Source organism: Thermobia domestica, chromosome 14, assembly GCF_964235325.1.
Source record: "Thermobia domestica chromosome 14, izTheDome1.hap1.1, whole genome shotgun sequence".
NCBI classification, from domain to species: Eukaryota; Metazoa; Arthropoda; class Insecta; order Zygentoma; family Lepismatidae; genus Thermobia; species Thermobia domestica.
Window position 1 is genome coordinate 198,210,529 of NC_137467.1, and position 13,544 is coordinate 198,224,072.

Sequence of the window (13,544 nt, forward strand, 5' to 3'; positions counted from 1 at the left end):
TCGGGATGACTTACCATCACCGATTAAATCAGGTCTTCGGAAATTATTAATAAAGTACCGTTCTCTTTTCTCTGAGTACCCACGCCGCGTTAACGCGCCTCCCTATAAAATACAGTTGAAGGATGAAGAACCAGTTGTTGGACCATGTTATTCCGTTCCTCAGGCTATACAACCTGAGTTTGAAGCAGAGTTGAATAAATGGTTACGGTTGGGGATAGCAATAGAACAAATGTCTCCATATCGAAATCCTATTCATGTCGTCCGGAAGGCCTCTGGCGGTGTACGTCCAGTTTTAGATCTGAGGGCTACTAACTCAAAAATTATATCTCCACAGGTGCAGGTAGAACCTATCAATGAGTTACTACACCGTGTTTCGCAGGCAATGTGGTTTTCGTCGTTTGACGCGTCAAGTGCATATTATGGGATCAGTTTACACCCAGACTCTTACCAATGCACCAGTTTTGTGTACAAGGGAAGACAATATTGCCTTACTGTTCTGCCACAGGGGCTGAAAAGTAGTCCTGCTGTATTTCAATCGGTAATGACAAAATTTTTTAATGACTCAACCCGTTCTTTTGTTATTTTGTACTTAGACGATGTTCTAGTAAAATCAACTACTGAAGAAGAGCATTTGGCTCATTTAGAGAGAACTTTCGAAATCTTTAAACAAGCAAATTTTTCATTAAATTTCAAAAAATGTAAGTTCTTTGCACGGGAAATCAAATTTTTAGGACATATAATTAGTGGCAGAACAATAAGGGTTGACCCTCGACTCAATGAGCCAATTCGTTGTTTTCCAGTACCGAAATCCAAGAAAGCATTACAGAAGTTTTTAGGGCTTATAGGATGGAGGCGAAAATTCATCCCAAACTTTTCTGGTCTCACTGCTAATCTGTATCAACTCCTGAAAAAGGATCAGAAATTCGTACTGAATAACGAAGCTTTGGAAACTTTCAATAAATTGAGAACTCTTCTTAGTAATCCACCTGCATTAAGTCAGCCAGATTTCTCCTTGCCTTTTCACATCCATAGTGATGCATGCATGGAAAATTTGGCTGGCCTACTGGCACAATATCCTTCAGATAAAGATAATCCTAACGTCATTGGATATGCCAGTCGACGGGTGAAACCCTATGAGTTGTCTCTTTCAATATCTCAGCTGGAACTCCTGTCAGTCCTGTTCCTCTGTGAACATTTTGAGCAGTATATCATGGGTCGTACTACTTATGTCCATACGGATAACGCGGCAGTCACACATGCATTCACCCAAAAGAACCTTGAGCCACGAACCACCCGCATTCTATTGAAACTGCAGAAATTCGACTTAATTTTCCAACACTGTCCAGGCAGAGAAAATTTTGTAGCCGACACAATTAGTAGATACCCACCTGAGGTATTGCTTGAGCCCGAAACACATTATGTTCATTTTTTAACCAAAACGCAGGATGCCGATATTAATCTGGACTTTATTCGAGAAAATCAAATAACGGATGAATTATGTAAGAACCTGTTAAAGCAATATGAAAACAACCGTAATCTGGACAGAGTAACAATGTACTGTGGGTTAATTTATATTAAACCTTTGCGTATTCAGAAATGGCTCTTAGTGATACCGCAGAGTTGTATACCCCAAATTATCAGTGTTGTCCATTCTACCGGTCACTTTGGAGTTCAAAAGTGTTATCGCTTTTGTCGAGCTATATTTTATTGGAAGAATCAAAAAACCACGATTAAAAACTTCATACGAAATTGCATAGAATGTGCCGAAACAAAGTTTACAAACCGTGCTATAGCTAAGCAGGAATATCATATTCAAGCCACCGTACCCCATGAGACTCTGGGGGTGGACCTTATTGGAAAATTGCCACCCAGTCAGGGATATTATTATATTTTATCTCTAACAGATATCTATTCTCGTTTCGTTATTTCCTTCCACTGAAAAAGGCTCATACTAAGGAAATAATCACAGTATTAGAGAGACGATACTTTCATCTATTGCCTTACCCACAGGAATTCTTATCCGATAAAGGACCACAGTTCCAATCTAAGTTATGGCAGGAGTTTTGTAACAAATACAAAATTAAACATAAGAAAACTTCCAGTTATTCCCCGCAGGCTAACGGCGTTACAGAACGTAGCCATAAAGAACTCAATAGTTTAGTTAGATTATGGTGTCATGAGGATCAAACCACTTGGCACAAGTACTTAGTTAAAATTCAGGACCTTCTGAACAATTCATATTGTTCCAGTATTGGCTGTACGCCTGCGGAACGCTTTCTTAGTTATTCTGCCGTTGATAGCTATAGGAAAGTGTTCCCATGGCCCAAAGAGTTAGATTCCATAGATAACTGTTTCCGATACGCTGAAGTAGAGGTAAAATTAAAAAGTCATGCTAAACAGTCGTCAAACGCTATAAATCTGCAAGAAGGGCAATTAGTGATGTTGAAACTGCATAACTTATCCTCACTTATAAAGCACGAGTCAGCAAAATGGATGAAAGTCTATACCGGCCCGTTTTTAGCAGTTAAATTATTGAAAAATTGCGCTGTATTACACAATCTAAAAGGTGAAAGTACCGGAACTCACAATTTCCAAAATCTTAAGCTTTTCAACTGTACCGAGGACAAAAAACGGGAACTTCTATCTCAATACCCAAAGTGAATGTTACACTGTCTCATTTGAGTGTATGAGTGTATGAGTGAGTAGTTAGTTTATTAGTATTAATACATGTTAATTCTATTCAACAAAATTTTGTTATTCAAACAAAATTTTTTTTACCGACGCCGGGGAACTGTAATATGCCATTACAGTCTAATGAGATTATGTTTTTAATAGGAGGGTGCCCGAAATTTTTTGCACCGACTGTACTTGACGTTTAACAAAAAATTTCTGGCTGTTCATATAATTCGTAATATTGTTCATTATTCTATTTCAAATTAACATGGAAAACTGTAAAAAAAAAATTATTGGGAATTATAGTTTTGGGAATCAATATCTTTATTTATATTTTAAATTAGTTATAAGTCTTGTATATGTATATGTAAATGGATTATTACAATTCTTACGGTGTCAGTGCTATCCGAAAATATAGATCCACTATTGGACGGAACTTTCCAGATCAAATAACCAATCTAAAATTCGACAGAATTTTCAGGACCACCCTTCACCTCTCTTTTAGATACCTAGGTCCTTCTAAAATCTAGTTTAATCCAGATTTTACCAAATTTTATTCGTTTCAAAGCCCCACCGCCAAAATGCTTAGTTTTGATTGGCTGATAAACCCACGCTATGATATTAAGTGCGCAATTATTCCATTCCATGCCTGAAAATTTGTTGACGACAGCCGACCCGGATCTTCCAGCATATAAAAGGAGAAATTAACTAGAAAAGTTGCATTAAGAAGGTAAAACTAATATATTAATTGAATAAATACCGTCCAGGAAGCTATGGAGCCATAATTTGCCAATTTTTATAGTAAAAAACCGGACTGTAGAGCAGAAATAGGAAGTCAACTCGGTAACGCCATGTTTTGCTGATATAATTAGTGGTGGACAGGTTCTGTGAAGTGCATCAGTTTGCTAGTTGTTCTTAGAAAGAAAAAATCTATAAACAGTTTCGGAAGAGTAGTGTTTCTCACTTAAAATATTCTCATCCTGAAAATTACTCCTTTTAGAGTTACGTTAGGCCTGCCCCACTGCCGTTTGTGTTCGTGTATGTAGTAAATGTGATTTCTTTTGTACTTATTTAGTAATAACATGGCGGTATTTAATTTCTTTGTAGTTAGGATAGTGATCACAATGCACGTGTGAATTATCAGTAAGGGCTCCTATCTGACTCCCAAATTGGGAGTACGGCTTCCAGCGGGATGAGTTGAACATTTAGTTTGTTTCCGGGTTCCTGCCCCTTCAGGGCAGGGGTCCTATTGTTAGCTAATACTTCGATACGTCCCCTCGGGGGCATTGATTAAACACTTAAGAATGTGATTCAGTGAATACAAGGGCCAGTTGGCCCTGTCCCTTTCTTTCCTTTTCCTTTCGAGCCGATTTAAAATGGTAAAATATGAATGTTTTCTGTGTGTATTTATCAGTACAACATGTATTAATGATAGTGATAATTGGTGTGTATTGGCATGATGTGTCTTGTAGTTTAAGTAGTATGTGTATATTTGTAATGTAGTATCAGTGGTAGTGGTAGTTAAGTGATGAAAGAGTGTGTGAGATAATTAAATACGGACAGTGTAGTATTTACTATGCGATAAATTTTTATTACTCCGTCATTAAGTGAACGTAATATAGTATAATAATTCCGTGTACAAGGTCACATTCCGTTGTTCAAGGGTTGATTATATCGTCGCTAGCCCTAGTGTCAAAAGTCAGTACTAACCGCCATTCTTCCGTCGAGGTGCTTAGTGATTTAGTTTTCATGAAATTGACCTTTCTTTCCGAAATAAAACCTAGAAGGTATAATTCACAGCCCATATGAATGTACAGTTAGGTTAAGTGATCCAAACTTAATATATTCTGAAAGTTTCAACATTCTGCATAGTCTAGAAATCGAGATATTTAAGTAAATAAACAATACGTAAATTTTTAACAGAAGTCGGGCGATATGATGCTAGTTCTTCGCTTTGAAATTATAATAAATGTCCATTTTTTCTTCGTGGCTGCAGAAGCTCATTGTTGCTGCAGAATTTTATAAACATTAAACATTATCGCAGATAATTCTATTTTCAGTGAACATACGTAGGATTTTTTTTCTTTCTTCTGAATAAAGCTACCGAGTATTACATAGTATTGTGTGTTTGGGATGAAAGAGTCTTGGGTTCGAGTGAGGTTGTCGTGCGGTGATCAGAATGGGAAATGTTTGTAGTGATTATAGATTTTAAAGTATTATGATGAAATGTGTAAATAGGCTGGGCGTAGATAGAGGAAACAGGGTGTTTGTAGAATATAGCGTCGTGGCAAATGAATGTTAATGTGAATATGAATATAAAGTGTATGAATATTGTAGTAAATGAATATAGAAGATAGAACGCCCATATAGTTAAATATATAGTAGCCCAGTGAATACTTCACCGCGTGTTGATATATAGATATTGAATAGATACGTGTAGCTACAAACATCTCAAGTTCTGACCCCTGCACCATGATATCACGCGGACCGGAGGGCAATATATAGTCGGACTATGGTAATACTTAGTAGTCTAATGTGTTATAATAATAATCAACCATAGTAATACCATCTGATAGAAGGGGTAGCATCATATAATCGCAGACTAGACATATTGAATAATAAATTATGAAAAGACAGTAGCAGTTATACAACAGGGCTGTAGTGAATTATATTTTCTGGTCGGTTTTAAAATAGAATACCCTACTCCGTGAGATTTTTTTTTCCTCCACGTTACCTACTCGAGCTAGCTTACAATGTTCATGGAGGCGACAGCTCTGTATCAAAACAATTAGTTATTGAAATTTATTTTCGCGTACCCGGATGTCGACCCCTAGTCCCTTTAAGTATTTTCATTTCTTTTCTTAGTTTAATTAGACGAGGGAAATTAACGACATCCCAGACTGTGGCGTGTCTGCGCAGGGTAGCTATCGGTGAGGTTTGGCATAGAAATCACCGATCCAAAATTCAGCTTATTTAATTTTTTTTATTTCGGCAAATCATTAGTTAGGGATATCTTAGATAATACTTCTATTCTAGTTTCATTACTGTCCTCGAACCTTCTTAGTTTTCCTAAGGGGTCGAATATTTTTTTTACTTAGAGATTTCAAAATTGGGGACGCAGTTACCTGGTCCCTTTCCCCCTCTCCTTTTATCCTGCTGGTCTGGGCCGGATACGGGGATCGGATTTCAATCTTACAAGCAAACTCTTGTGGGATTGGGATCTGATGGACACAGAACTTGCATCCTTGGCAGCAGGGCGCCCCTTGAGTCTACGCATTTGAGTAGACCACCCTTTCGGCATGTTAAGAATATTTTGGCTATGGATTTTGTTGAGAGCGAAATTCGACTTCTAACTTTGTAGCGTTAGTTATTTCTCACTTAAGTCTTTGGCGCCCCTATTCTTCGTCTTCCTTCTTCTCTATCTCTCTCTCTGTCTTCATTTCTTCAAGTTTTTTTTTTAATTTTTTCAACCTTCCCCCCCCAAGATTTTGAACTTGTTACTTACGATTTATTTAACGTACAACTCTGATCTGAAATTACCAGCTGAGACATTGCAAGACACGATTCATGAATGGAGTAGATAATGATTGGGTCCTCCATCACATTTTGACCTATCGCTGAAATGAACAAAGACTTAGTATTTGACGACACTTCGATTACGTTCTTTCACCGTCGTTCGTCTTAAGTTTTTTTTTTGTAATCCGTTGGTCACTTTCCTTCTGTTTTGGTTTTTCGATTACTTTGTAGTTAACCTGGGCCCAGAAATTGTATTTTGATTTACCTAGTTATATCTAGAAATGCTCTGTGTTACGTGCCTGCCTCACAAAGTTTTTTTTCTCCTTCATGATTTAAACACGAATTGATTATATAAAAGTTAAAAATTTATAGTATCAGATAAAATTTAAATTTGTTTCCAAATGTAATGTTGGAAGTCATTTGTTTTCTTGGACAATGTTGCAACCTTCTTAGAATTTATTGTAGGGGTGATTAATTTAAATGTGTGCGCATTTATTGAATATAAATATATATATATATAGAGAGAGAGAGAGAGAAATAAATACTTCGAAATGTATGTGTAATTAGTATGTGAATATGATGTTAAAGTAAAAATATGATATTAAATGTATTATGAATATATGTAAGAGCGCTCGTGTCTGTCCCCCTAGACGTGTATTGGTTGCTATAGTTTACCAGAAGTCTTCCGACGAATTTAAGAATGTAGATTTTGTTAAGAATACCGCCGTGCACTTAAGTAATTTTCCTTTTCTTTTGAATAAATGTAAATGATAACCTCTGTAATTATATAATGGCATGCATTGAAAAAATATCGGCAGGTCTAAACGTAACCCACATCATAACAAATATTATCCCTGAACAATTAACCTAAAACCATTGTGGAAAGTGTACCTTGAATCCGTCTCACCTTCATATGTATCCTGCGACTTGACCAGTTTTTTTTTTTTTTTTATCCTCAATTTGAACCATCATACTCCGTACACCTGTGGAAGATCATTTTTTTTTTAAAATCCGAACCATGTATAAACATATACGAAAGTGATCCTAATGAAAGGTCTCGTGAAGTGTCCCAGTGTTGGATAAATAACTTGAAATTATTCGATTAATAAATTTGGAAATAGACCGTCTAAGAGGAGAAACTTCCTCTAGTGAAAGTGATTTTCTCGAAATCCCTAGATGGATATAAACGTAGCAGTGTGCGATTGCAGATACAATCTGTTAAGAGTTATAAACCAAATATAGTCGATGAATGTTTTTTTTTTTCGTAAACCACTAGATATATATATATATATAGATATATATATATGTATAAACACAAATTAAGTTAAATGGAGCGAAACGTTTTGGACACTACGACTAGTGCGTGAGTTGTGATTTGGACGCTCGAAATTATTAATATTTTAATATCTCGACGTGAGGTAGAGACTCATATAAGTTCTAATACACCAAAAAGTTTTTTTTCTTTCCTCTTTGTCCAATTTTTTTTAAGTGAAATAAGTGTTTTTTTTTTTTGCGTATGTCGCAAATCATCATTTTGCTTTAGCATGCCTAAGATATGATACATGTAATTATTTTTTTTTCTTTCTTTTTCATTTGTCAATATGATTGAATATATAAAAAATTACTAAAATATAATACTATGTACTCTATTAATATATAACCAAGAACTTGTGCTTTTAATATTTTCTTCATAATTATATGTTTGTCTTTTTTTTTTCACTATGAATGTAATAAACTATTTGTACCTTTGTAGTTAGTTGGTTTCCTTTAAACATATATACACTGTCCTGAGTGAGTGAGCGTGTGAATGCATGATAGATTTAATTTAAGTAATTTTAGTGATATCATTTGTCGTATTAACATCTGTAATATATGTGTCATGTTTTAATATGTGTGTTAAGGTAAATAACCTAGGTCATGAAGGACCGCTACTAATGGTTTAAATCGGCTCGAGGAGTGAAGCAAAAATAGCAGGATAAGCCTAAATACGACATCTTTCTTCCAGGAAGTCGAACCTTTTATTGATACGATACCTAAATTTATATTGAGTTAATAAGCTTGTTTTTTTTTTTTTTTTTTTTTCTTGGCTAATTCATATGTGTGGTCGATCCTAGAGAACAAAGTTCAGGTGCTGGATGGTTATCAATCACCGGTTGGAATAACAGTACAAAGAATTAAATTTCACTTTTCTCATTTCCAGGTCTAGGTCTGGGCAACCCCATGATCGTGGTGCCTGGAGCTAGGTCTGGGTGGTATGAGGGAACATGTGTCTATTCCGAAGCATTCCAAAATTGATTAGTTGTTAATAACATTTAGAATGATTCATCTTTCAACGACTTTCCCGACCTTTTACTATATTTCCGGAATTATCCAGTAATCTGTTTCTCATTAAAATACCCTATTTCTTTTCTTTCTTCTTTACCTACCTCCTTCTTTTACCCTTCTACTTTCTTCTCTTTCTTTCCTATTTCTAAATGAAAGAAAACGGAGTCATGATTGAGAGTAGTCGCTATTGGCACGGTCAATAAGTTGTTTCGATGAGTTTTCTTCGGGAGTCCGATATGGAATAATTAACAATAACAAAAGGTTTATTGGAAGTTACTCTATTGGAAAATAATCTGGATTTCAATCAGTAAGTGATCTTTCGTAATCGTCCTCGTTAAAGAAAATTAATTTTAGCGACTCCTCTCCAACCTCTACATTAGCTCTTTTATCTTCGTTAATTTTTGTTTTCTTTCAATATTGGCTAACTGTGACAGGATCTGTTGCCCTGGAAACGGCGGTTTCTATGGCAACGGACTAAACGATTTTCTTTCAATCTCCCACTTTAAAGTAAGTATGCATCACGTGATAATGACTTCACTAGAAATGTTAATGCTCAGAAGGAACTTCATTTGAATCAACGCAAGGTATTTAATACTGTACTCTATGCAGTGGCATATTTAAGGGGGTGGTTTCATAGCTTAAGCAATCACCGAAATTTTATCTCAATTTTTTATTGTTTTATAGTATTGCAGAATTTTCACATTTCCAGGAATAAAGTTAACAAAGCCCCTCCCGAAACAAAATCATAAATACGCCACTGATTCTATGAAATGGAAAACTAAATACACATAAAAACACATAAATATTCTTATTTTATTCCGTACTATAGCGTTTGGCAAATTTATACATATGTTTAATGTATTAGACATATATATTAGACATATGTATTTTACAAGCTATTATGGATCAGGCCCCATGTAAGAAAAAAATAAATAGCTAGTCTGAATAACTCCTGAGAGTAGGCGCATATACCTAAATTGAACAAGTTATCACTAATAGAAATACATAATTCTACACAGAACCTTTTTACTCTATGTTAAGGAAATCATTTAATAACGTATTAGAATTCAAAGATGTCTTCAACGCTAAAACTAAACTCCTAGAGGCGACCCTTCGCACCTTCCCAAGAATGCGTGCAATCCCCAGCGATAATAGCTTCACTCCCTGAACAGCATAGCCCGTAAACTTAGTCGCGTGAAGTTGGCCCAACCACATCGTAGAAATACAAAAAATTTTATGTCAAGATTTAGTGCTTAATTAGTGCTAATTAGTGCTCAAGACCGCAGAATTAGTGCTCAATTGGTTTTCGAGATATATTGATTATTAACATGGTTGGGCCAACTTCACGCTTTCTAAAAGTTGTTTCAAAATTCAAATTAAACGGTATAAATAATTAGTGCTTAATTAGTGCTCTTCATCCCACATGGTCCCAGAATTAGTGCTCAATAAATAAGGGTATACGGGGCATATGTATTTTTGGGGTAAATGTGAGTTGGCCCAACCACTTCGAAAGAAATCAAAAATTTTCATGTCACGAATTAGTGCTTAATTAGTGCTTTCAATCCCGCATGGTCCCAGAATTAGTGCTCAATTTATTCTCGAGATATATTGATTATTAAGATGGTTGGGCCAACTTCACGCTTTCTAAAAGTTGTTTCAAAATTCAAATTAAACGTTATAGGTAATTAGTGCTTAATTAGTGCTCTTCATCCCACATGGTCCCAGAATTAGTGCTCAATAAATAAGGGTATACGGGGCATATGTATTTTTGGGGTAAATGTGAGTTGGCCCAACCACTTCGAAAGAAATCAAAAATTTTCATGTCACGAATTAGTGCTTAATTAGTGCTTTCAACCCCGCATGGTCCCAGAATTAGTGCTCAATTTATTCTCGAGATATATTGATTATTAAGATGGTTGGGCCAACTTCACGCTTTCTAAAAGTTGTTTCAAAATTCAAATTAAACGGTATAAATAATTAGTGCTTAATTAGTGCTCTTCATCCCACATGGTCCCAGAATTAGTGCTCAATAAATAAGGGTATACGGGGCATATGTATTTTTGGGGTAAATGTGAGTTGGCCCAACCACTTCGAAAGAAATCAAAAATTTTCATGTCACGAATTAGTGCTTAATTAGTGCTTTCAATCCCGCATGGTCCCAGAATTAGTGCTCAATTTATTCTCGAGATATATTGATTATTAAGATGGTTGGGCCAACTTCACGCTTTCTAAAAGTTGTTTCAAAATTCAAATTAAACGGTATAAATAATTAGTGCTTAATTAGTGCTCTTCATCCCACATGGTCCCAGAATTAGTGCTCAATAAATAAGGGTCTACGGGGCATATGTATTTTTGGGGTAAATGTGAGTTGGCCCAACCACTTCGAAAGAAATCAAAAATTTTCATGTCACGAATTAGTGCTTAATTAGTGCTTTCAATCCCGCATGGTCCCAGAATTAGTGCTCAATTTATTCTCGAGATATATTGATTATTAAGATGGTTGGGCCAACTTCACGCTTTCTAAAAGTTGTTTCAAAATTCAAATTAAACGGTATAAATAATTAGTGCTTAATTAGTGCTCTTCATCCCACATGGTCCTAGAATTAGTGCTCAATAAATAAGGGTATACGGGGCATATGTATTTTTGGGGTAAATGTGAGTTGGCCCAACCACTTCGAAAGAAATCAAAAATTTTCATGTCACGAATTAGTGCTTTCATTCCCGCATGGTCCCAGAATTAGTGCTCAATTTATCCTCGAGATATATTGATTATTAACATGGTTGGGCCAACTTCACGCTTTCTAAAAGTTGTTTCAAAATTCAAATTAAACGGTATAGGTAATTAGTGCTTAATTAGTGCTCTTCATCCCACATGGTCCTAGAATTAGTGCTCAATAAATAAGGGTATACGGGGCATATTTATTTTTGGGGTAAATGTGAGTTGGCCCAACCACTTCGAAAGAAATCAAAAATTTTCATGTCACGAATTAGTGCTTAATTAGTGCTTTCAATCCCGCATGGTCCCAGAATTAGTGCTCAATTTATTCTCGAGATATATTGATTATTAAGATGGTTGGGCCAACTTCACGCTTTCTAAAAGTTGTTTCAAAATTCAAATTAAACGGTATAAATAATTAGTGCTTAATTAGTGCTCTTCATCCCACATGGCCCCAGAATTAGTGCTCAATAAATAAGGGTATACGGGGCATATGTATTTTTGGGGTAAATGTGAGTTGGCCCAACCACTTCGAAAGAAATCAAAAATTTTCATGTCACGAATTAGTGCTTAATTAGTGCTTTCAATCCCGCATGGTCCCAGAATTAGTGCTCAATTTATTCTCGAGATATATTGATTATTAAGATGGTTGGGCCAACTTCACGCTTTCTAAAAGTTGTTTCAAAATTCAAATTAAACGGTATAAATAATTAGTGCTTAATTAGTGCTCTTCATCCCACATGGTCCCAGAATTAGTGCTCAATAAATAAGGGTATACGGGGCATATGTATTTTTGGGGTAAATGTGAGTTGGCCCAACCACTTCGAAAGAAATCAAAAATTTTCATGTCACGAATTAGTGCTTTCAATCCCGCATGGTCCCAGAATTAGTGCTCAATTTATTCTCGAGATATATTGATTATTAAGATGGTTGGGCCAACTTCACGCTTTCTAAAAGTTGTTTCAAAATTCAAATTAAACGGTATAAATAATTAGTGCTTAATTAGTGCTCTTCATCCCACATGGTCCCAGAATTAGTGCTCAATAAATAAGGGTCTACGGGGCATATGTATTTTTGGGGTAAATGTGAGTTGGCCCAACCACTTCGAAAGAAATCAAAAATTTTCATGTCACGAATTAGTGCTTAATTAGTGCTTTCAATCCCGCATGGTCCCAGAATTAGTGCTCAATTTATTCTCGAGATATATTGATTATTAAGATGGTTGGGCCAACTTCACGCTTTCTAAAAGTTGTTTCAAAATTCAAATTAAACGGTATAAATAATTAGTGCTTAATTAGTGCTCTTCATCCCACATGGTCCCAAAATTAGTGCTCAATAAATAAGGGTATACGGGGCATATGTATTTTTGGGGTAAATGTGAGTTGGCCCAACCACTTCGAAAGAAATCAAAAATTTTCATGTCACGAATTAGTGCTTTCATTCCCGCATGGTCCCAGAATTAGTGCTCAATTTATCCTCGAGATATATTGATTATTAACATGGTTGGGCCAACTTCACGCTTTCTAAAAGTTGTTTCAAAATTCAAATTAAACGGTATAGGTAATTAGTGCTTAATTAGTGCTCTTCATCCCACATGGTCCCAGAATTAGTGCTCAATAAATAAGGGTATACGGGGCATATGTATTTTTGGGGTAAATGTGAGTTGGCCCAACCACTTCGAAAGAAATCAAAAATTTTCATGTCACGAATTAGTGCTTAATTAGTGCTTTCAATCCCGCATGGTCCCAGAATTAGTGCTCAATTTATTCTCGAGATATATTGATTATTAAGATGGTTGGGCCAACTTCACGCTTTCTAAAAGTTGTTTTAAAATTCAAATTATACGGTATAGGTAATTAGTGCTTAATTAGTGCTCTTCATTCCACATGGTCCCAGAATTAGTGCTCAATAAATAAGGGTATACGGGGCATATGTATTTTTGGGGTAAATGTGAGTTGGCCCAACCACTTCGAAAGAAATCAAAAATTTTCATGTCACGAATTAGTGCTTTCAATCCCGCATGATCCCAGAATTAGTGCTCAATTTATTCTCGAGATATATTGATTATTAAGATGGTTGGGCCAACTTCACGCTTTCTAAAAGTTGTTTCAAAATTCAAATTAAACGGTATAAATAATTAGTGCTTAATTAGTGCTCTTCATCCCACATGGTCCCAGAATTAGTGCTCAATAAATAAGGGTGTACGGGGCATATGTATGTTTGGGGTAAATGTGAGTTGGCCCAACCACTTCGAAAGAAATCAAAAATTTTCATGTCACGAATTAGTGCTTAATTAGTGCTTTCAATCCCGCAT